This window comes from Pleurodeles waltl, chromosome 1_2 (genome assembly GCF_031143425.1).
Source record: "Pleurodeles waltl isolate 20211129_DDA chromosome 1_2, aPleWal1.hap1.20221129, whole genome shotgun sequence".
In the NCBI taxonomy this organism is placed as follows: domain Eukaryota; kingdom Metazoa; phylum Chordata; class Amphibia; order Caudata; family Salamandridae; genus Pleurodeles; species Pleurodeles waltl.
The window spans coordinates 387,077,405-387,103,104 of NC_090437.1; positions in this window are offsets into that span (position 1 = coordinate 387,077,405).

Genomic DNA, 25,700 nt, shown 5'->3' on the forward strand with positions numbered 1-25,700 from the left:
GTCCAGAAGTTCTGTGATGCTCCTTGGGGGGTGCGGACTTCAACTCCCAGAATGCACCTGGCGCAAACTCCTTTTTGGCCACTGGACAGTAGTCAGCTGGTCGCTTTCTTCAGGAGTTGGTGCAGGGGACCCTGGTTAGCAATTTTTCACCTGTAGCAAACAGGGAGTCCCTCCTTGAACCAGTTGAAGCCAGGCAAAGTCCTTCTTGTGGTGAAGCCCAAGTGTGCAGCTGGTGCAGTCCTTCTGAGTGCAGGGTCCAGGTGCAGGCCAGGGGTCCAGCAGGGCAGTCCTTCTTCTTCTTTAGTTCCTTTCTTGTTGAATTCTGGAGGGGATCTGAGGCGTGGGTGCAGGTCTGCCAGTTTTATCCTTGCTCCTGGGTGAAAAGCAGGGGGGCCCTGGTTCTCCAATCAGGGACAGGGTCGTCCCCCTGTGATGACCACTTCCTGGGAAGTGTGGCAAAAATCCATCCCAGAAGGCAACAGTCTCTAAAAATCCAAAATGGATGAATCTGATTTTTGGAGGAGAGATCTGGCTGAGCCCACCCACTGGTGTGGCTAAAAATCATAAACACACCCCTCTCCTGCCCTCTCCTAATCTAATCAAGGGGGCACCTAGCTGTCTGGGGTTGCAGGATGTGGGGTGTTGCTGGGTGCTCCAGATGTCCTTCTCTGCCTTTGAAGACCAGTTTGGCAGCCCTCCCCCTTCCTGCCTCACCATCTGCTGAGGGGAGATTCTCTCCCCCAAGCACATTCCTTTGTGTGAAGCCAGGCCACTTCACACCTCATTAAAGTAGCCTGGCAGAAGCTGCTGCAGGCTGGCCAATCAGAGCACAGCAGCAAAAACAATGCAGAGCTGAAATTGACAACTTTTTAGGTAAAGTCTAAACTTTTTACCTGAACTGGTTATATTAAATCCAACAACTGGAAGTTGTGGGATTTATTATAACAATCAATTTGATACCAAATTCTTGGTATGTAACATTTAAGGAGACTTTAAAATTTAAAATAAAGTCTGCCCATTCTAGCCTATGAAGGCCATTTACTTCAATGAGGGAAAAACGAATTTGGCTGTTTTTACCTCACCAGGGCTTATAAATCTATTTTTATAAAGTCCCTGCTTATAGTTACATGGCACCCAGCCCTAGGGGCACATAGGGCACACCTTAGGGGTGACTTATATGTAAAAATAAGGTAGTTTAAGACTTTGGAAGTACCTTTAATTCCAAAGTCGAATTTGCATATAACTTTAATTTAAAAGCAGCCAGCAAGGCAGGCTTGCTTTTAAAATGACTCTGGGCACCTCAGCAATGCACCTAGGTGTGCACCACCTATGCTGTGGTCCCTAAACCTACATACCCTACCATATACTAGGGACTTATAGGTAGGTTAACTTAGCCAATTATAATTAGCCTAATTTGCATATCCATTTTACACAGAGCACTGGCCCTGGGACTGGTAAGCAGTACCCAGGGCACAGCCAAGAGTCAGTAAAACACCAGCATAAAGTGGAAACTGGGGGCAAAAAGTTATGGGGCCTCTGCAATCAGCCCTAGTTTCTCACACAACCCCCCCCAGCCCACACGCCCAGGAGACTCAGCCGAACCCTGGGAGAGTCTTCCTGGCTTGTTTGGCGAGGAAGACAGTGAAGAAAACTGGCTGTCCCTTTGCAGGGCCTACTCTGCCTTATATCCTCCTGTCAGGGTCACTCCCTCTGGGTAGTGAAGCCATCCCAACAGTAAAAGGACCCAACTCAAACTGAAACTTCCCTCTAGGGGGGTCTTCCTCCTCTCACTCTGCCAACTTGGGTAGTGAGGTGCCCACCTCCCCTACTCCTAACTTTGCTAGAGCAACACCTAGCTTACCCAAAGAGGTCACCCAACACTTGAGCAACCCCACCATGACCAATAGGGTCAGGGGGCCTACTTTGCTATTGGCCCTGGGGTCTGCCTCCCAGGCCAAGTACAGTGCTGCCAGGAAGGCTAGCACCCAGCAGAGGCTACTGACAGCTGTCAGTACCCAGAACCACACCCTAAGCTCTCCACTGACAGGTGGCTGAGCTGCTTTAGGGGCATCTTTGGGGTCCTGGCACCCCTCTTGCTGCCTAGAGTGGGGGGCTACCACCTCCTGTGGCAGACACCCTCCTTCCACTCTCCCTTCTGTCAGTGCAGGGGCAACACCTTGCATCTGGACAGCTGCCTGACTACTCAGGACTTCCTTGGGGTCAGGTGAGGCCTCACCAGTGCCAACTCTGGGCTCCCCCCCTACTGGGGCAGAAGGCCTTTGGCTCCCTGGAACTCTCTTTAAGAGTGGCCTACCCTTCCTTTTCTTCTTTCCTTTTCTTGGAGACCCCTGTCTCCTAACTGTAGGGACTGACTCCCCAGGACTTTGGGTTGGGGGGGCGCCTTGGGCGACCACCCCATCTGTGACCAGACTCACCTCTGGGAGGTCATTGCCCAGGATACAATCTAGGGGAAGGTCAGCACTGACTACCACCCTAATCCAGTCAAGGATACCCTCCCTCTCTAGGGGCACTATGGCTACAGGTTTGGAGGTGACCTCCCCTGTGGCTATCCTGACTTTCTTTGTCTTTCCTGGGACATACATGTCTGGGGTCACTAACCGGTCACTCACTATAGTGTGACTGGCACAGGTGTCTCTCAGGCCAGTGGTAGGGATCCCATTTACTTGAATGTAGTGGAAGTGCCTACTCCCACCCTCAGGGATCACCAGCTTACCATCTGGTCCTGTCTCCCAGCACAATGCTAGGAGGACTTCATCATCTGAGGAGTCCTCCTCCATGGCTACACTGGACAGCCCAGTGCTAACCACCTTCTTTGGACAGGCTGCATCCCCTCTGAAGTGACCTGTCTGCTGACAGTCAAAGCAAGCCCCACTGTCCAAGAGCTTTTTTAACCCTGGGTCTCCCTGTCTCTGCTTGTCAGAGTGGGAGTGGGATTTACTCTCCTCCTTCTTTGGGTTCTGGGGTACAGAGGGAGTCTCTGTGGTGGGCTTACCACCTCCCTCCTTTGGTTTTTGGGGACCTGTCCCCCCCTTCTTGGAGTCTCCCCCCTGGGACTTGACAACCACCCTGGTTCTAAACCACTCATCAGCTGCCTCCCCTAGCTCTCTAGGGTTGGTCTGCTTAGAGTCCACTAGATGCTGGCGTAACCTTTCTTGGGTACAATTGGTCCAGATGTGCTCTCTCATGATCAGATTGTATAACCCCTCATAAGTATCTACTTTGTTACCAATAATCCAGCCCTCTAGTGCCTTTAGTGAAATGTCCACAAAGTCAACCCAAGACTGGGTACTGACCTTCTGGGTGTCCCTGAACTTCATTCTATATTGCTCTGGGGTCAGACCAAACTTCTTGGCTAAGCACCTCTTCATACTAGGGTATGAATCTGCCTCCTCCCCCCTTAAGGTCAGAAGCCTATCCCTCCCTGAGTTGGGGACCAACTCCCACAAAAGGGAACCCCAGTATTGAGGCCTAACCCTTCTCATTTGGAGTGCCCTCTCAAAGGCCCCCAGCCACTTATCTATGTCATCCCCCTCTACATAGGCAGGAACCACCCCTTTGGGTAATCTGGGGCAAACTCCCCCACCCATGGACACCTCAGCTTCTTTATCGCTGCTTCCATCTCTTTTCTCTTTGTATGCCCACTTTTTCTTTTCTAGGGCCAGCTTCTCTGCTTCCAAAGCTATGTATGCTAGCTGGGCCTCCAGCTCTCTTTCTCTGATGGATGGGTTCTCTCCTCCTGAAAGGACCCCCTTCCCACCACTAGCTTTGGATCTGCCCCTAGTGACTGTATTTACTGAGGACCGTTCTTCCTCATCCTCACTTGGGCTCAGATGCCTTCCCTCCCCTGAGTGGTTAGAGCTTGCATCCTCCCTTCTTTCTCCCTCCTCTGGAGCTTCTTCTGACTCTACCTCTTGGGCCTCAGCCCATGCTGTCAGGGATGTGATCAGGATTTGCTTCCTGAGATCAGTGGTTGCAGGCAACCCTCTTTCAATACACAACCCCCTAAGCTGGACTACTGTCAGTGTGGGTAGGCTAGCCAGATCAAGCTCTATGGTTCCCTAGTTTTGTGTCAACAAAAACTTTTTGCAAAAATTGGAAACAAGAATTTAGAAAAATTACAAAAATTCAATAATTGAAATTAATCCAAATTAAAAATTAAAAACAATTTTTGCACTAGGACAATTTAAAGGATTTTTAATTTGTTTTACCTAAAACTGTAACGTGATATTGAACACAAGTACAGGATCCCGTCGCTGCTTCCAATTATGTTGGAAAATGGGTTATTGGTAGGGCAGGTAGGTACCTACACCTAGCAACAAGCCACTAACCTCCACATAGGTACAGTTAGGTCTCAGTAAATTAATCCCAGCTCTACCCTTGGTAGCTTGGCATCGAGCGTCAAGGCTTAACTTAGGAGACAAAGTGTAAAGCATTCAAATATCACAAAACAGTAATTAAATAAAACACAGGAAACAGTTTAAAAATCCAAAACCAATTTATAAAAATAGCTTATATTTTTATCTTTAAAATGACACAAAAACGATTAAAATCGGTTCAGGGGAACCGGAGATATGAATTTTTAAAGAATTATTACTTTTCTAGCGCTTAGAAACAAAAAGCGCCAATCGGGTCATCTGGTTGCACCTCGACCGGGGCAAAGTCAAACTTTCAGGCCGACCGCGATGGAGCCCTGCTCGGCTACAGGTCGCGGGAGGCCTCGGTTAAAAAGTTACCTTCTGACTTAGTCTTTATTTTGAAGTTATTCTTCACCGGGACGAACCTGCCAGTTGAATCCGACCTCCTGGAGCCCTTGTCCGGATACGCGATGTGGGTTTCCTCGGTGGAGACTTTTACCTTCGGACTTAGTCGTTTTTTCGAGATGAAAATCCTTCGACCGGGGTAAACCTGGATCTTGATCCGACGTCCATGGAGCCCTTCTCGGATACGATGGCTGGGAGGTCCCGGTCAACTTTTTACGTTCGGACTTAGTCTCTTTTTTGGATGTTTTTCTTTACCGGGACGAACCACGAAGTCAGGCCGGGTCGCGGTTGAGGCAAGCCGGCTAGAATTTCCACGGCGGGTCGGTCCCTCTTTGGAGCTTTTTTCCAAAAATTCTCAAATCTTTTCCAAACTTCTGGGGCTTCACCCAGATGTTCTTTTAAGGTTCTTTTGGGGTCCACAGCTCACCCCAAGGGTCCAGAAGTTCTGTGATGCTCCTTGGGGGGTGCGGACTTCAACTCCCAGAATGCACCTGGCGCAAACTCCTTTTTGGCCACTGGACAGTGGTCAGCTGGTCGCTTTCTTCAGGAGTTGGTGCATGGGACCCTGGTTAGCAATTTTTCACCTGTAGCAAACAGGGAGTCCCTCCTTGAACCAGTTGAAGCCAGGCAAAGTCCTTCTTGTGGTGAAGCCCAAGTGTGCAGCTGGTGCAGTCCTTCTGAGTGCAGGGTCCAGGTGCAGGCCAGGGGTCCAGCAGGGCAGTCCTTCTTCTTCTTTAGTTCCTTTCTTGTTGAATTCTGGAGGGGATCTGAGGCGTGGGTGCAGGTCTGCCAGTTTTATCCTTGCTCCTGGGTGAAAAGCAGGGGGGCCCTGGTTCTCCAATCAGGGACAGGGTCGTCCCCCTGTGATGACCACTTCCTGGGAAGTGTGGCAAAAATCCATCCCAGAAGGCAACAGTCTCTAAAAATCCAAAATGGATGAATCTGATTTTTGGAGGAGAGATCTGGCTGAGCCCACCCACTGGTGTGGCTAAAAATCATAAACACACCCCTCTCCTGCCCTCTCCTAATCTAATCAAGGGGGCACCTAGCTGTCTGGGGTTGCAGGATGTGGGGGTGTTGCTGGGTGCTCCAGATGTCCTTCTCTGCCTTTGAAGACCAGTTTGGCAGCCCTCCCCCTTCCTGCCTCACCATCTGCTGAGGGGAGATTCTCTCCCCCAAGCACATTCCTTTGTGTGAAGCCAGGCCACTTCACACCTCATTAAAGTAGCCTGGCAGAAGCTGCTGCAGGCTGGCCAATCAGAGCACAGCAGCAAAAACAATGCAGAGCTGAAATTGGCAACTTTTTAGGTAAAGTCTAACCTTTTTACCTGAACTGGTTATATTAAATCCAACAACTGGAAGTTGTGGGATTTATTATAACAATCAATTTGATACCAAATTCTTGGTATGTAACATTTAAGGAGACTTTAAAATTTAAAATAAAGTCTGCCCATTCTAGCCTATGAAGGCCATTTACTTCAATGAGGGAAAAACGAATTTGGCTGTTTTTACCTCACCAAGGCTTATAAATCTATTTTTATAAAGTCCCTGCTTATAGTTACATGGCACCCAGCCCTAGGGGCACATAGGGCACACCTTAGGGGTGACGTATATGTAAAAATAAGGTAGTTTAAGACTTTGGAAGTACCTTTAATTCCAAAGTCGAATTTGCATATAACTTTAATTTAAAAGCAGCCAGCAAGGCAGGCTTGCTTTTAAAATGACACTGGGCACCTCAGCAATGCACCTAGGTGTGCACCACCTATGCTGTGGTCCCTAAACCTACATGCCCTACCATATACTAGGGACTTATAGGTAGGTTAACTTAGCCAATTATAATTAGCCTAATTTGCATATCCATTTTACACAGAGCACTGGCCCTGGGACTGGTAAGCAGTACCCAGGGCACAGCCAAGAGTCAGTAAAACACCAGCAAAAAGTGGAAAATGGGGGCAAAAAGTTATGGGGCCTCTGCAATCAGCCCTAGTTTCTCACAGTGAACTCCTGCTGGCCCCGAGAGTGCCCCACACTGATATTGGTATGGAGTACCACAATGCAATTGCAGGCTATGTGTCCTGATAGATCAGCAAGAACACACCTCCCACCTGCTCCTGGGTCTTTGTGCTGTGGAATGTGAATTTTGTAACTGTCCTTGCAGTGGGAGTTGGGAATTGTTCTTGTTTGTTTTTGAGTCACATCCACCTGCCATTTTTGTATGTATATACTGAACATGCACCCGCTCCCCAACTCATAACTTTAATGGCTGCCTTGCCAGGTAAATACACTGTCCTAACATGGAATGTGATGGGCATGGGGTTCATAAGGAAAAGGCACATGGTGCAAGCATACCTTAGTTGCAAGGGGCAACATACCCTTGCTACTGGAAGCGACCTGAGCCACGTGTGCGGAGATGATGGAAGGAGCAAGCTAATGCCACTGGCAAAACACACTTTGTCTGAGGTACATTCAGATGTATTAAACCAGGGGTGTCCTCCCAAGATATATCCACACACATAGGTGGAGAGGGCAGATTCATGCTGGTCTTGGGCACATTAGATTGCATATGAGTGATACTGGGCAGCATGTATGCACGAACCATTAGCCAGACACAGTTCCTAGAAACCTTATCTGTGGTACTAGCACAGGATGTATATATTCCCAAACTGCTAGAGTGAGACTACAATTGTGTCCTCAACATAGACCTAGAACGGTCAACCCTCCCATTTTGAGATTCATATAGGAATAAATTGGCAAGGGGCTTGGAGTGCTGGGCTACACACTGGGAATTGCATGATATATGGTGAGCGCGACAAACAAACCACCGTGAATCCTCATTTTATTCTGCCATGCATGATGTACACGTGAGCTTAGACAGATTCACGGACACTTGCAAACTGGGGGAAATCTCCAGCACTGTGGTGGGGTCATTAAAGGACCCCAATCCTGACCTAGAATCTCACCCCACACCCTGCAAAAAACAACTGTTGGGGGCCGGGTATTAGTGGAGGTAAGTACACACACCTACCACTAGCAATAATGCCCCCAAGACAATGTTAGGTTCAATCAAGGTCTTACAACATCAGCCCCTGACTCAACCCCTGGTAGCTTGGCAATGAGCAGGCCAGCTTAACTTTGGAAACAGGTATGTAAATCATTTAAATACACCAATACAGTAAATAAGTAGGACACAACACATAATAAAAATCTCACATAAATTTACACATTTATACAAATAATAACTATTTTTTTCTTTAAAATGCCATCAAAAATACAAAAATCCAATATAGGGAACTGAAGTTATACATTTTTAAAGAAGAAATAAAACATTGTGCTTTCTAGTGCTTAGAAATCAATAACACCAACCGGGTACATCTGGTCACTCTTGACAGGGACAAAGTCAAAGTTTGAGGCTGACTGTAATGGAGCCCTGCTCAGATACACTGAGTGGGAGGCCTCAGTCGAAAATGTTACCTTCACACTGAGAAACTTTTCTGGTGCTTTTCTCTCTCAACAGTGTGTGATCCTCCCCAGAAAGCCGAATTTGATGCATCGTCATCAGACTGCTTTTCTGTGAGGCCACAGTCAAATCCTGATAGTCAGGAGCTCTGTTTTCTTCAGCAGGACGAACCTGAAATCCAGGTCAGGTTGCATTGGAAGGTAGTCAGCTTGACACTCAATGTCGAGTCAGTCCACTTTTGGAACTTTTTCCCAAAGTCTCTCCAAACTTCTCTGACTTGTTCCTGAAGTTCCTCTTGAGGGTTCAAAGTGTCCAAAACACAAATCCAAGGATCTAGAAGCTCTGAGAGGGTCCTTGGATGTTTAGGACTACAATTCCCACAGTAAACCTTACCAAATCCTTAAAAGTCCACTGGACGTACTCCAGGCTGGGGACTTTTGTGATAGCTGGTGTAGGCAACCTCTGTTAACCAGTTGCTTTCAGAGAGTCCACTCCTGAGTCCTGTTTGAAGCATGGCAAAATCTTTAGGGCTGTTGTTCCAGTGTGCAGCAGGAGCAGTACTTCAGAGTGCAGTCATTTGTGTTACAGACCAGTGTTCCAGCAGGGAAGTCCTTTTTCTTGTGGTTTCAGGCAGCAGATCTGAGTTGTAATGCTGCTCAGCCACATTTTAATCATCCTAGGGGATGAGCAGGGAGGCACTCGAGTCCAATGAGTAGCAGGGTACCACACAAAAGCATGACATCTTGCTCCAAAGTATGGCATTTTCTTGTCCAATAAAGCACTGCACTTTAAAATGCAAGATGAATGATTTTCATCCAGAGGAGCAAGAGCTGGTTAAACCAACCTACTGGTGTGGCTCATTGTCATTAACACTCACCCTCCAGGTCATCTGCAAATTCCTTTCTTGGGCCTGCTATCTATCTGTGGGGTACAAGGTGAGATGGCAGGCATGACTGGCATTCCTTTCTGTCCTGCTTCCTTTGAAGCCCAGTTTAATTTACCCACCCCTTCCTTCCTGACCTTGCCTCTGCAGATGCAGACTTCCACCCCTCAGATAACCTCTGTTCAGTGCAAGCTACTTATCATCTCATCAAAGCAGCCTGGTTAAGGCTTACCAATCAGGAGAGGCCACTAGCAGGCTAGATTTTAGCCTATAACTTCTTTTCTGTATTAGTTATGATAAATTCAACAGCGGCTATGTGTTGGAATTGTTATTACCAATCTTTTCAGTCCTTTCGTGACACAAATAGCTCCTTCCTAGCAATACGTATGCTTATGTGAAGTTTTCCCATGTTAGCCTATGGAGCTAAGTATCTACACTGAGAAACAATGAAAGGTGGAGTTTTTCCCTCATCAGAGCATTTAAAACATCTCTTATAATACCCCTACTTGTAGTTACATAGCACCCAACCCCTGGGGTACCTAGGGAAGACCTTAGGGGGGACATCTATGTAAGAATAAGTGAGATTACTACTTTGGTAGTAACTTTAATTCCACATTTTACTTTTTAAAGACAGTATGTAAGACAAGGCTGCCTTTATAAATGACAGAAGGCAATACAGCAGTGCACACTCCAGTGCAGGAAATCTATTGGGCCTCCAAACTTCCCAGCACTGTTATATACTAGGGACTTATAAGTCATTTGAACCCCCCTTGCCCTATTATCTACTAGGGACTTACAAGAGTCTGTCATTGTCAACTGAAATTGAGCCACTTTGCTATATACTTTCATTCAGAGCACTGGCCATAGGCCTGTTTAGCAGAGCCCAGGGCACAATCAGGGTCAGGAACCGCCAGATTCAGTCAGAAACCATGGGGGTAAACATGCTAAAAGGATGACTTTCTCACAGTGATCTATGAGCAAAAGTTGTATGGGACTTTCTTTAATGTATCCACCAGTCCACGGCACACCTACACGGAATGGGAATAATGTAAGATTGTTGTACAAAGGTGGTGCATTCTGAAATCAGTTGGGCAGCAACAGTCACTGGAAAGAGACATACTCAGGACGCAGGGCGAGATGGGTCACCTGGAATTGGCAGTTCCATCTCCACCTAATGCAGTGGCTCTACTCAACAAGGAATGGAGTCCTAATATAAGCAGCAAGACCGGTTGCAGGCACACTTGAGAGGGGCCTAATTGAAGACAACAGACACCAAAGGTGGTAAGGCAGGTAGAATTTTTGTGTGGCTATTCTGAGAGGAACACAGTGGCCAGCCTAGAACACAACTCTAGATGGAAAAGGGCAGCAAACAGAAATCTATGATTTCTTTGTTATACACTGTCATGATCCAAATGTGGTAGCCATGACAGCAGATATAGAACCCTTTCTGAATAGTCTCTCTCTATCTCTCTCAGGCCTGCCAAGAGGCAATAGCAATACCCTGGGGGGATTGATTACAGAGACGGAGTCCAGAGGTATGCTGAAAGATCTGACCAGGGGCAAAACCACCACTACTGAAGGCCTCCTGGTGGAATTTGTTGGAAATGGCCCTCTCTGCAGGGTCTCCCCCAAAACATTTTGCCTTCTTCCCTCCACTTTTTGCTGAATTCGGTTTTGTTGGCCTTAGGACTCTGCACTTTCCCACTGCTAGCCAGTGCTAATGTGTGTATGCTCTCTCCCTGAAACATGATTTAGTTGGCATATACCTGATTGGCATAATTTATTTACATGTAAGTCCCTTGTATAGTGGTATAACATGTGCAGCACATATTGCGCCATCCACTTAGGTAGCACTCCTAAACAGGTCCCAGGCCTGCCATTGCAGCCAGAATGCAGTGTAACACTGCTATGTCAACTTGGCATTTAAAACCCCTTGCCAAGCCTTAAACTCCCCCTTTATTACATATAGGTCACCCCTAACGTAGGCCCTAGGTAGCCAATTGTGAAGGGCTCCGTGTAAATAAAAGAGAGGACATATACTTTTAGGTTTACAGGTTCTGGTAGTGAGAAACTCTCAAATTAAATTTTTACCACTGTGAGGCCTACCACTCTCATACGATAACATTGGTGATTTCTTATAACATTTAATAAGCTGTAAATTTCCAATTGGGAAGAGGTAGATTTGCCAAGTTTAGTAACTATGGAATTTGAATGATAAATCCTCTTTAATGATAAAGTTAGATTTATGGTTACAATTTTGAAATTGCCACTTTTAGAAAGTTGCCATTTTTAGGTTCTTAGCCCTGTGTGCCTGCAGCCTGTCTCCAAAACACATCTGGGGTGGTGTGACAGCTGGGTTTTTGCAATCCTTGTAGACAGCCCCACACAAAGGGAGCTTACGTCATCAACATCCTGAAGGGCCATTATGGACAAGATGGGAGAGAGGAGCAAGACACGGCCTCTGACACACACCTGAATAGGCAGTGCCTTGTCTCACTAAAAGGGCTGCATAATGCCATGTAATTAGTCTGGAGCTGGGGCAGGAAGAAAGCACCTGTGTGCACTTTAAAGACCCTTCTTTAAAGTCACATGTACCTTTCAAAGGCACAACTGGGTATAAGTACTGGACACCTGACCCTACCAACTCGGTACCCTACTGTATCTGTGAGGAACTCTGCCAGGAGGAAGGACTGCTGTGCTGTTGCAAGCACTGCCACTCTGGACTTGCGCTCTGGAAGAACTGGTTTTCTGCTGTGCTGCCTGCTACTCACTAGACCCATTTCAATTAAACCCAGAGTGACTCCAATGGCATGTTGGCTTGCCCCTGTTCTAAGTCTCAGTGACAACTAAAGCATCTCATCATCCTGCAACAGCACTTGGACTGTGCTTGCTGCAAGTCTTGTCCTAAAAATTAGGGCCAATCCAGTCCTGGGCCCTAAGCTGTTATGGCAATTGAAACCAGCCCATCTCCCTCTACACCGATGCATTGCTGCTGCTGCGAGGATGGGAGATATCACATCACCGATTGCAGGTTGCATCGTATCCAGTTTCTGACACATCTCCGACTTTGCCCCGGTTGTCACTTTCAGCTTTTAAGCACCACAGTTTCATTTAATACTTAAAGACTCATAACTCTGGTTATTTTTATTAGTTTTTGTCATTTTGGATTTGTTTTGTTCACAGAAATACAATCTACTTTTCTAACATGTTGTGGAGCCTTTTGTGGTGCTTTCACTGGGTTACTGTTTTAAGTACTGCACAATACTTTACACATTGCCTCTATAGACCTCAATAAGGCATTCAACTCTGTGTACTGGCCCTACCTCACTTCAGTCATGAGGCGGATAGGACTTGGGGATGGATGGGAGGGATGGGTGACACTGTTATATTTAGGGGTGACGGCACAAGTGCACACTGGACAATTAGTTTCAGGCTCCATCAACAAAGGCAAGGGCACTCAGCTGAGTTGCCCTCATCCCCCTTGCTGTCCATCTGGGACATTGAGCCATTTGCTGCATTGATACGGGGGAGGAACAGGACTGGGGCATCTGCTTGAGGGACAGGGTACATGCTATTTCTCTGCATGTGGACAACATAATGTTTTTCATTGGAGATGCGGATTAGGGTGTGCCTTGGGGAACTCATGCCCTTGAAAGCTTCGGTGTGATTTCAGGGCTGTGCCTCAACTGGGACAAAACATGTGCATTTCCAGTGTCATCTACCATACAAGAGGCCCCAAGGGCAGTATCAAACCTCCACCTCAAATGGGAACCAACAATGTTTAAAGACCTAAGGGTCAAGGTAAATCGTACTGATGGTGATATCAGGAATGTTAATCTTGGTCCCACCTGCCCTTGCTTTCACTGTGAACTGCAGTGACTTTCTGGAGTACACTACACTCTCATCCCATTGCCATGGTGGTGCTATCTAAAATGGTGATGTTCCCCAAGGCATGGCTTCGATAAATGAATACTATTTATTATGATGCTGATGTTCCCCAAGGCATGGTTCCGAGACATGAATACTATATATTATGAGGGAACTTTTACGGGAGGGAGGAAGACATAGAATCTCACTCCCCCTTCTCCATTGCCCACTTGGGGAAGGCGGGTTGGCTGTTCCTGGCTTAGAGCTTTATCACGCAGCAGCACAAATTCAGAGGGTGGCTCAATGGCTGGAAGGTGCATGGAAAAAGGAGTTGGGATCCCTTAGGGAGGGCTGGTAAGAGGAGGCCTTGATAGCCCTGCTGCTGGGTATGAAAATTTGCACCCTGCCTACGAAAATGCTTACGATTGTGCTGTGGTGCTGAAGGCGGATATCACGCAGAATAACAGGTCTTTATATACCCCAGTGGGACTGCGAGGATAATTATCTCACAGCGTGAGGGATGACAGATGGACAGAGGTTGGGACTCTTACCAGAGGGGAGCACTACACTAACGGTGTGTTACACAGTTTCTTGGACTTGATAGAGGCAGAGAACCTGCCAAGATCCCAGCTTCTCATGTATAGCCTTCTCAAGGGATCAATACAGGCTAGCTAGACGGAGTGTCACACAGAACCTCGGTCACACGATACATTGCAAACACTAATTACTTGAGGGCAGCAGGAAGCCACTGTCCTGGCTTCATAGGACTGTCCTCTTATGTGTCGTAGACAGGGTTAAATGGCGATAGGAGGATAACCTGTGATGAGCACTGACTGCCAAGGAGCAGGCTACAGTCCTGCAGCATATCCAAGCTGTCTCCAGAAAATTTAGGTTCAAAAACAGCCAAATCAAATATCTACATGCCACCTACCTAATGCCACATATGTTAAATGTTATAACAGGTACTGCAAAAAAACATGTCCCGAAGTACTCTGACTGATGCAGGACTTTTGCACGTGGTATGGGAATCCCCAACTATTTCCGCTTACTGTCACCATGTGATACAAGACTTAGAATGTGCCACACACAGTCTACATTTCAAAACACCAGAAATGTGCCTGCTGGACCTCTATCATAGACGCCAGCTGCCAAGAGGAGTTCTCATTTTATGGACCTGCGCCTAGTGCTGGCTAAGTGGGCAGTTGCTATGCACTAGAAGTCACCAGATGGGCCGCCACCTAACATATGGAAAGAGAAATTCATGTGATGGGCAGTGAGGGAGGAAGTTGCATACCAATGGAAGAGCAAATGGGTTTGAGGTGCAACCCCATTGCAGCTGATTGGGCTGCCCTTGTCATAGACCTCACTTGGCAGGAGGGGTGGACCTCTGAACTGCAGTTACCTGAATCAAATGTCTCATAAATCAACAACAGATGAATAGTCTAGACTGGCCCATGGTGGCAGAACAAGATACATCGCAAACACTCCATACATTTGAGGGCAGCAGGAAGCTGCTGTCCTGGCTTTAAAGGACTGTCTTCCTATGTACCATGGACAAGGTTAAAGCATGATGGAAGAATACCTTGCAGTGAGCCCTGACGACCAAGGAGTGGGACATGGTCCTTCAGCATACCAGCACTGACTCCGGAAACTCTAGGTTAAAAAAAACACCCAAATCAACTATCTACGTGCAACCTACCTACTGCCACTTATGCTAAATGGTATAATGGGTACTACAGACAAGGCATGTCCCCCGTGTTCCCTGACCAATGCAGGATTCTTGCATGTGATGTGGGAATGCCCAACTATTTCCACTTACTGACACCATGTGAAACAAGACTTAGAATGGACCACACACAGTCTCCATTTCAAAACACCAGAAATTTGCCTGGTAGGCCTCTATCATAGACCCCCAGCCGCCAAGGTGAGCTCTCAATATATTGACCTGGATGTAGGGCTGGCTAAGGTGGCAATTGCTATGCACTGACAGCCACCATATGGTCCACCACCTTACATATGGAAAAAGGAATTCATGTGATGGGCACCGGGTGAGGAAGCTGCATTACAAATGGAAGAGCAAATGGGTTCAAAGTGCAACCCTATTGTAGCTGACTGGGCAGCCCCTGGTGCAGACCTCGCTTGGAGGGAGGGGGAGACCTCTGAACTGCAGTTACCTGAATCAAATGCCTTGTAAATCAACAACAGATGTGGTTACTCCATGGTTGCAGAACAGATGAGTGGGATGATGTCCGTGCACATTGCTGAAAAGAGATTTTGGTCAAATGGAGGATGGGGGTACTGGACAGGCAACCATTGGGGTCTTGTTCATCTTTTTGTTATCATTACCAAGCTTCTGTGACCATTGTCGAGATGCATCTGTCACGTAGGCTCTCATTATCCTAATGAGAATACTGGATTTTTGGGCGGCAAGATCGTTCACAGTGTGGGGGACTAAGTCTGAAGGACCCTTGTCACCCCAAATCCGGTTTCTGCTCTGGCTAACTAGCAGTGCCTCATCTCTCCCGAAGGGAAGAGACAATTGGGCAGCCGAGCACATGACATCTTAATACTTCCCAGGGAAGTCGTGGTCACTCAGGTCACAACCGGTTCTCTCATACACAGTACGATCTCATATATAAATGACAAAGGCAGTTTAAGTTTAAAAGATTGGTTTAATAAAACGACTGCATTTTAGATAACAAAGCGTGAGCTGCAATAACCAGAACTATACAACACAGTAGGATTAAAATAGTAACGAGGAGAGTGAAGCACAAGAATAAGGCTATCATAGTGCAACTAAATGATGTTCTCTCTAAGTTATATTTTGAGCACAGCCTGTGAAGCTCTAAGACTGCCATTCAGGTTCCCCCGGGAGGACATCAATCCTCATACCTGAGCAAAGGCCTGTAATCTGCATCAGCATCTGCAACGAGGCAGTCAGCATCTAGTTGTGGGTTCCTGGTCGGAATCTCCCTCTTACGTGTACTAGGACTAGAAAGTGTTTTTATAACTAAAACGCCTATGTTCTAAGAAATGTCCCTACGTAAGAATGTGTACTTTCTACGAACCCTAAAGACTAAGGGGCATATTTATACTCCGTTTGCGCCGGAATTGCGTCGTTTTTTTTTACGCAATTCCGACGCAAAACTAACTCCATATTTATACTTTGGCGTTAGACGCGTCTAGCGCCAAAGTCCATGGAGTTTGCGTCATTTTTTAGCGTGGACACCTACTTTGCGTTAATGAGATGCAAGGTAGGCGTTCCCGTCTAAAAAATTGACTCTGAGGCATGTGCGCCGTATTTACACTCCCGGGCAAAATTCACGCCCGGGAGTGGGCGGGTCAAAAAAAATGACGTCCGGCCGCTTTTGTGCCGTTTTTTAGCGCCTGGAAAAGGCAGGCGTTAAGGGACCTGTGGGCTCTGAAGGAGCCCAGAGGTGCCCTCCCATGCCCCCAGGGACACCCCCTGTCACCCTTGCCCACCCCAGGAGGACACCCAAGGCTGGAGGGACCCATCCCAGGGACATTAAGGTAAGTTCAGGTAAGTTTTTTTTTTTTTTTTTTTTTGTGGCATAGGGGGGCCTGATTTGTGCCCCCCTACATGCCACTATGCCCAATGACCATGCCCAGGGGACATAAGTCCCCTGGGCATGGCCATTGGGAAGGGGGCATGACTCCTGTCTTTGCTAAGACAGGAGTCATTTCAATGGGGGTTGGGAGTCGAAAAAAATGGCGCAAATCGGGTTGAGGCGAAAAATTTGCCTCAGCCTGACTTGCCCCATTTTTTGGCGCCCAAGCTCCATATCCCCCTACGCCGGCGCTGCCTGGTGTACGTCGTTTTTTTTGACGCACACCAGGCAGCGCCGGCGGCTAACGCCGGCTAACGTCATTGAATAAATACGGCGCCCGCATGGCGCTTCAGAATGGCGTTAGCCGGCGCTAATTTTTTTGACGCAAAACTGCGTTAGCGCAGTTTTGCGTCAAAAAGTATAAATATGGCCCTAAACTTCTACCACGTCTATCGGCAATGTACCAGACTGTATCCTTGACTGAAGCACAGAGCGAGCAAGAACGTGTTTGTTTGAGAACACAGTGCTGAAGTAAGATAAACAGTGTGATATAATGAAATAAAAACAAGACTGTGAAACTGGTTATTGTAAAATAACAGTGTGAGGGTGAATAAAATGCATCTAGGGCAAAGTGCACAGAGGCCTAATACGTTAAGCAAACATGCATAAAGCTACATTAAAAATGGCTACACTACACATCTATGTACCTGACAATTGTAATATTGATGACTGGCATGACGAACATAATGCCAGATATTTAAGAATACAGATTATTGAACATCTTGAAGTCTTGAAAATTTTTTAAAAAACTAATTTATATAAAAAAAATGATGCAATGCGGATTTCATCATTTTTGTCTTTGCAAACCTTGTGCACTAGGGTGCTCATTTACAAGAGTCCTGCACCACCAGGGCATTACTTTTTTAAATTCTCCAGCGCAGGACTCTCAATCATATCTATGAGGCAAAGCCTCCCTTCATGACTTTGCATGGCCCTATAGATATGGAGTAAGGCAAGGCAGAGCAAAGGGCTGCGTTGCCTTACTCTGTGTCAAGGAGGCGTTCCATGCGTCCTGCAATGGGTGTTCCCACGCAACACTCATGCATTTTTTATGCTGTCCCAGATTTAAAAATTCATGTAAACCTGGGGCAGTGCTAAAACTACCCCAGGGGTAGTGTAACAAGGAGAAATTATTCAATTTCTCCACATTGTTTCCTGTTTCATGTGTGCTGCATTCTGCAGCACATAGAATGAGGAAAACGGCTCCATGGATTGCTTTTGTGCAGGAAGGTATCCCTTCCTGCACAAAACAATCCTGCCAACAATGCAGACACCCTTGCATCATGGTGCAATAGTGCCTCCATTAGCAATAGGCAGCAATTTCTGAGTTGGCTGAAAGGACAGGAATGCACCCTATGTCTAAGATATGGTGCGTTCCTGCCCTTTCCATTTGGCGTAGGGCAGCACAGCAAAAAGACCTGCGGCACTGCCCTATGCCAAATCTTTGTAAATGAGGACCAACGACCATAAATATGGGAAGCTTCACCCAATATTTCAGCCATTTACTGCATGAACATTTCAATAAAAATTGCTGAGCTCTGATTCTAATAATTAATGTGACTTAGTCTTAAAAAAAAGTATGTCTCTAAATGAACAGGAGTCTGACTACATATTTCTTACATTTACAACATTATTTACACAACACTGTATGTAAGACAAAGAGAAAGATTGATTTAATCAATTGTCATAAACATATGTAGGCAGATTATCAGCAAAGCAGAAAATCCACATTCACAGGGCTTGGGTGTTTGTGAAATCTCCTGAATGTTGTTTTGCACTTCACGTGAAGCTTTCTTTCAAGCCCTCTGTGGACTGCCAGGCATCACAGTCATACCTTCTCTTTAATAGTCTTAGTACATCTCATATTGGTCCCAAGAAGAGAGACTGAGGGAACTGACAGGTTATTTCTGGCTTTATCCTCTGGAGCAGTCAGCTTTTCTTGGCTGTTTCACTTGCTGGGAAAATGCTGGTCCTCTTCTCCTGGATAGTGTTTCCTCATAGTGAGCCAGGCATGCTCCTTCCCTCTCTCAGAAGGCAGGCAGGCTTGTAGGTACTTAAGTCAAACCCTCTGCCCCCTCCAGCAGAAAGGGTAGTCTTTGAGTGATGATCCCTCACCTCTAAGAGACAGGCTGTCAGTCAGACACTAGCTTTGGTTGCACAGAAGCTCTTTGAGCTCTCCGCAGAGATCTGTCTTCTGTGGACAAGAAAAATGTAGGACTGAAAAACAATTTAAATCCATTTTTATACTAATTTTTCAGACAGTTAATATGGGTAACACTATTTAAAGCTTCACAACCGGTTTGGGTTGTGTCACTTTCAAATCTAATTTTCAGGCTACTTCTCAGGCACAGACTTTGTGCAAAGTCACAGTCCTTGCAGCAAGCAGCAATGGGGCAAGCTCCAGGCAGAAGTAACCACAGCATAGATACAATAAAGTGTGACATCTTTGCACCTTACTGTCATCAGCCTTCCAGAAACAGTAATCAGGAAAGTAACACACAAAAGAGTGGTGTCCTGATCTAGAAATGACAATTTGCTTTCTGCTGAAGTTCCATGAAGTCTCTGACATGACTCCAACTCACCCTACCAGTATTCGAGTTAAACAATTAAAACAACGTGGACCAAGAATACTGGGAGGAAGCAGAATCAGACAAGAGAGACCAGCTGGTGTGAGATGTCACTCACAACCACATTGGTCCTTTCAGTGATTCCATCTCATTATTTGATGAGAGAAAACACATACTATAGTATTCAGTATGATTTCTAGGGAATCTCATCAAATCTGAAATGTGTGTACCAATAGATGCCTGAGTGATTATCTCTCTCACGCAGTTATTCATTTTGATAACTGGTTGTAGTATGATTCAAAACTCTGCAAGGCCACAGTTTAGCTTATTTTGAAAAAAACACAAACATCTATTTTCCCATCAATGCTAACTTTGTTTTTCTAGAGGGAAACAAACAAAAACATTTATGAGCTTTTTCTTCCAGGAAACCCAGTAGTTTATTTTGATAAATCTTTGTGAACAAAAATCTCTTAAAAGTCTAACAGGAAATTATTATACTCAATATTGCAATGATATTGAGTAATCACAGTATGCTTCCAAGGTCACGTTCAACAAAATTCCAAGGAAAATGTTAAGCCACAACAAAGGGTCTTTTGAAAATAGACCGAATACAGTCACAAGAGGGACATACTCATACTCTTCTACCACATTCAAAAAAGACTTCACAAGGTGTCGAGGAACCGACGATCCTTAGGGTCAATTCAATGCTTTTCTGAGTCCACCTTCAGGGACCTCTAATTCTGAATACCATTTTGGCACAGAAGCGCTTAGGCCCAGAGTTATGCTTTATTTTGCACGGGAACGCCTACCTTGCATCGCATTGACGGAAGGTAGTTTCCTGCAAGCAAAAAATTACATTAACTCCAAAATGTTGCCGCTAGAAGGGTCTAGCACCAAAGTATTAATATGGAGTTAGGATTGCGCCAAATTTGTGTAGAAAAAATGATGCAAATTCAGAGCAAACAGAGTCTAAATATGGGCCTAAGTGTCCTTGTGACAAAAGGATGTTTGTTAGGGACAGGTGTGGAAGGAGACCTGTGAAACTAATTCACAGGTTCTTTTCCTGCCACTCTCTATTTCCCCCAAAATGACTGCCTTAGGATGGGGTTACCTTGAGCATCCTTTTTTATGGTTCTTCTAATAAGGCTTGGGGATGATTGGTTTTGCAATAGACCAAATATTGTACTGTTACGTACATAGAGAAAATAATTTAAATCCAGCCTGTTTTCCCTTGCTTGATTATCTAATAATGAGTCACTCGAAAAAATCTAGAAAACCTTAAACATACCACAAGATGTTTATTTGACATCGATTTGAGGAGCACCTTCGTTTATAAGGTTGTCTGCACCCTGTTATAGCTGCATTACCCATAAAACGTTGAAATAGCTCTGCAACCTTTGTATTCATTTGTTATATAATTATCCGTTTGTAGAAAGGGAAATGTCTATTTGCCTTAATCTTTCTGCTGAAAGATCCATGCATCAGCAAAAGCAAAAGGAATCTCTATCTCTCAAAATCTAGTGAACAACCCAAAATTACTATCCAAAAATTAAGATTCAAGTGAATCTACTCTGGACTTTAATGTTTTATTCTTTCTTTTCGCTAAATGCTGTTGTGCTCATTTTAAGGGAACAAAAGAATCTTCCTCAAAACTAGGCCACTGATTGTCTATTGCAAGCCAAGTAAATAGTAGCATTTCAAGATTGTGGCACAGGGGCACCTTACGCCTCTGAGATGCACTCAATCTCAACAGAATCTCCAAGGTGTAAATACATCCCAATGCAAAGTGCCAACGACTAGCTCCAACAAAAGGGCCTTTAGAAATCCAAGAGCAGATCCATGGACAGGAATGTTTTTATAGAGGGAACCCATACAAGAAGGTCTCTGAGCTGGGAATCAGTCTTGGTCTGAAATTAGAGTGTTTTAAGTTAAAGGGGACAATGCACCCACGCAAAGCCCTTTCTGCTATGCTTGGTTCGATGGCAGTGCCCCACCAGCACCTCTGCCAATTAATAATATTGCACAACCCAAAAAGTGCAGATGCAGTTAGTAGAGTATCTGTCACATGGCCAGCCCCAGAGGCTGTGGCCATGACAGGCCACTGGCACAAGGCATAGCCAAGGGAACCCATCTATGAAGTCATCCAATCAATTACACAAACTCACAAGAGCTCCAAGGCTCCGATATCCGAGTTTGGGAAGCGAATTTTAGGATGCTGCTGCAGGCAAAACCCCACTAGATCGGAATTTCCAAGTCTTGCAGTATCTCCCTTTACCTTTGTTTTCCATTGTCTACACACACTGCTGTGCCTTCTTTTCAAGAACGCTGCTCAGGGCCTGGAATAGAAACCTGTTAAATTATGTGTTGGTACAGAATAATGATTTATCCATTTCTCCTTATTGCAACCTGTCGGACTATCTCTATTTTGAATCCTCAATGAAAAAAATAAATCATAAAAGGCAGGCCCTGTCTAGAAGTGCACTTAATTTGGACATAGAAACTGCTGTATCACCCTTCACCCATTCATCTACCAAATGGCAATGCTTAAGAAGAACAGGTTAGCATCTCTATCCTAACAGGGCCCTCATTGAATTTTAAACGTAATCCTGTCTCCATCCTCCCTCACTTTATGTCTGGTGCTTCACTCTCCAGTCGCAACAATGCATGAACTGCAGTTCCAATTTCTTGAAAAGCTGTGTCCTCATCAGCCAACTAGTACCATGGAAAGCCAGGGGGCTTCTAAAATGTATCCCGCTAGCTCCAGTAAACAGACACATACACCACACAGTCGTTCTACGATGTGTAAGCTTCACATTCCCTGCACATACATGCACTCTACATGCATACAATATGATTGCAGGGTTTTGGGTTTGAGATAGCAGTGGAACTTTACACAAAAGGAGCCAGTCCTTGACACAGAGAAAAGGGTTTGGTCACACTTCTAATTAAAAAAATATGGTACTCTGCCACCACTGCTTTACAGGTTGAGCCCCAGGCATGGACAGCAGCCCAGTGCCAACATTGAGGGTACACTTTGTGAACTCCTTCAAGTCACAAAGTTGACCCTGGCTAGGCCTCTAGGTACATGCTAGATAAGTGTGATTCCAGGGCCAAAATAAAAATCAGGATACAGGTTTTACATGAAGTTGGGTCAAGGAAATAGCAAATGTCTGCTTCACACGGACGGTGCATTCCTGTCTTAACACAGGTCACTGAAGAGAAAACAGGGACATTAATTTAAAACTATTTGTATCTCATTAACTGGCACTTTACCTTTCACAAACTGAGATGTCTTGTTCACAGATGTAAACAACAGATACATTAACACATTCTTTCTCATCGATCAACGCTTAATCACTCTGAATTAAAAAGTCCACTTTCCACATCCTGGGTCCCATGTTTCAAATGTTCCTACTACCTTCAAGAGCAGGCATTAAAGGGGGGTTTCCATTCATTAGAATGGGGCCCTGTGTACTCTGCAGGAGTAGCACCAATATTTTGGCGTTACTCCTGCAGAGTATATTAATTGCTTCATGAGAAATGACGCTATTGCCCCTGACCCTGAGCCATGGTGTGCCGTATTTTAAATCCGGCGCCCGCCCACATGGTGGCGGTAGGGGGTGCTAAGGGGCACAGAGAAAGTGGAGCTGCACTTGGTGCAGCGCCACTTTCCATAAATCTGCCCCCTAGTGTGTCATGGACCCTATCAAGTGCAAGGAAGGAAATGCCCCCCCTGCTGTTTCATTATAAAATACAGCAATAATTAGGGTTCAGTGGTCTCCTCAGGCCTCTGGGCCATTGCTGCACTAATGGAAGCTACATGTAACATTGCATCTGTGGTCTTGCATGTCTCTGTGCACATGGCCACAATCAAATGCCAGACAGAAATAACAAACTAAATCAGATCAGTTATTGTAACAACCACAGCCCTACTATTTTCCCATTTCTTTACACACAACAGGTTCGAGTCCCAGCACTGTTGTAAATGCTCACCACATCACTAAAGAGGACAAAGAACTTCACGAGGAGGAGGCAGGTAATGTGCTCAGCATTTAGTTGACCACTAGAGCGAACCACAACGTCTCCTTCCTCGCACTTGATGACGTTTAGCAGAAGACCGTGTTGCAGGATGAGGGGTGAAGAGTAGAAGCACGCAGCTTGGGGGAGATTACGAAAAAATAACAAGATGAGAGAAGGTGTGTGAAGGACAAGATTGCCATGGCAAATCATGCAGATGTACTCTCTTTTGGAGGACCTTGATTAAGCCTCCAAGTTAAATCCATCCTCACTACCATATACCAGCGATATATACTCCCAAACCTATAATAAAATTGCAACATGTGATTGGTATGTGATCACCTACATGTACAATTCAATATGTGTCACTAATACAGCAGTCCATACAACGCATGTCTTACACAAGTATGTTATTGGTGTGTTTAAAAAAGTGATATTTACGTTGTCCTCACACAACACACGCCCCTATTATGACTGCCTGATGTCACCAACCCCTAAGCAATTATTTGAAACATTGCAATTCAGTATTAAGCCGGTGAAAATTCTTATTGATGTTAACCTTCCATAAGCCAAAATTGTCCTCATGTTCCATCACAGACTGTGGGTGAGTTAACATGATCAACAAAGGTGTACCTATCTATGCTCATGGTGTCACTGTACTTACTACTGAACCTGAAAGTGACATGTCACCAATTGTGTTGCTGCGATAGGCCACATTCCCAAAAAAATGAAAAGAGCTTTATTGTATCAGCATCTGTCAGGAAAGTATAATACACAGTAAAGGCAGATTGCCTGCTCTCAGTACACATTATTCGTCATCTTCAATATCCGGCAATTTTAATTTACATATCCTAATTTTTGTCTCTTCACAGCTGTATTCACCGAAGATTCTCTTATTACATCATTGATATCCACCCATCAGATTAATCGGGTGGTGCAGTGCAACAAAATATCAGCTTATTCTCATTCTTCAGTCAAGTAGGTCTACAGCCACGGACTTCAATAGCACTTGGCCACCTCATACTGGGCACTACATGTAGATAGTTTATAGCTAGTTTTGTGGATCCTCTTGGGGCACCAAATCCGATGTAGAGAACTACTCTTCTTACTCCCATCCACCTCTTGTACTGCCCCAGTGCTAGTAAGCTCCTACCCCCGCTGAAGACATTTGCTGTGGAATAGGTACTTCTGCCTTTCTTCTGTCTATGTGCTGCATGATTTGGGGAATGAGAGTGAAAGACCCATAATTCCATTTGTGTATGTCATTGTGTGATATACACAATATAAATGAAACAGTGGTAACGTATATTGACAACTTCCACGTGGGACAAAGCACTATGACATGTCAAACTGCACCTCAAAGCTGTGCTAATGTCACAGAAGTCATACAGTCTAATGAATGATCTGCCTTCCCCTATTTTTAACTCCCTTCTTCATTAGCAGTCAATATTAATGATATGATTTACACACTCAAAAGTTAAAAGTACAGTAGCTTCACTTTTTGAAGCCATGTGTGGAAACCATATGATAGATGGTTCACAGGTGCGAGATTGCATGAGAGTAAACAAATCATGCCTGCACAGAAAGGTGAATTATGCCTATGTTTCTGTATGCCACAAACTAACTTTTAAGGCTACATAGAACAGGATTAAATACATAGCATGAAATCATAATGCTAAACATGTATATTGCTACTCGTGGCATTACAAAAGAAAGGTACTCACTGACAAATGATTGTTATGTTTCTCTTACTTAGAATGAATGGCTAGCCAGGCCATCGTGGTGTTAGGCGGTAGATGTTCATTCAACACTGGATGGCACCTCCCTAAGATATCAGGGCCATAATCTTAGCCCAGAGGTGGAGATCCTCCAAGCACTTCCACACATCCTGGCTCGTTGACCTGTCAGCCTTGGGGTGATTTTCCCCCCAAAATATTGTGTTACTCCTGCATTGTTTGCTGATCTTGTTTTTGTTGGCTTTAGGACTCGGTGCACTTTGTCACTGCTAACTAGTGCTAACAACCGTGTGATCACTCCCTAGAACATGGTAACATTGGCTTACAACTAATTAGCACATTTAATTTATTTATAAGGCCATAGTAAAGAGGTACTAACTGTACCCACAACCTGTAAATGAAATGCTACTAGTGGATCTGCAGCACTGACTGTGCCACTGACTTAAGTAGCCATTTCAAATAGGTCTCAGGCCTCCATTGCAGCCTGTAATTGCATATGTACACAGCCATTTAAATCTGGTAAAAGAAAACCTCTTGCCAGGACTAAACCAACCTTAATAATTCATATGTCCTAAGCAGCCCATAAGCCAGACTCATCCTCAACCTCACACACAGAACTCACATCATAGCACACCACAAAGAGCTTCACTGGCTCCTAATACACAAGTGCGCTCATTTAAAAATACACACACATTCAAGGTACAGCACAACTCAGGCCCCACCTGAACAGTTGCATCTCCTTTCACCATACACCCAGATACCT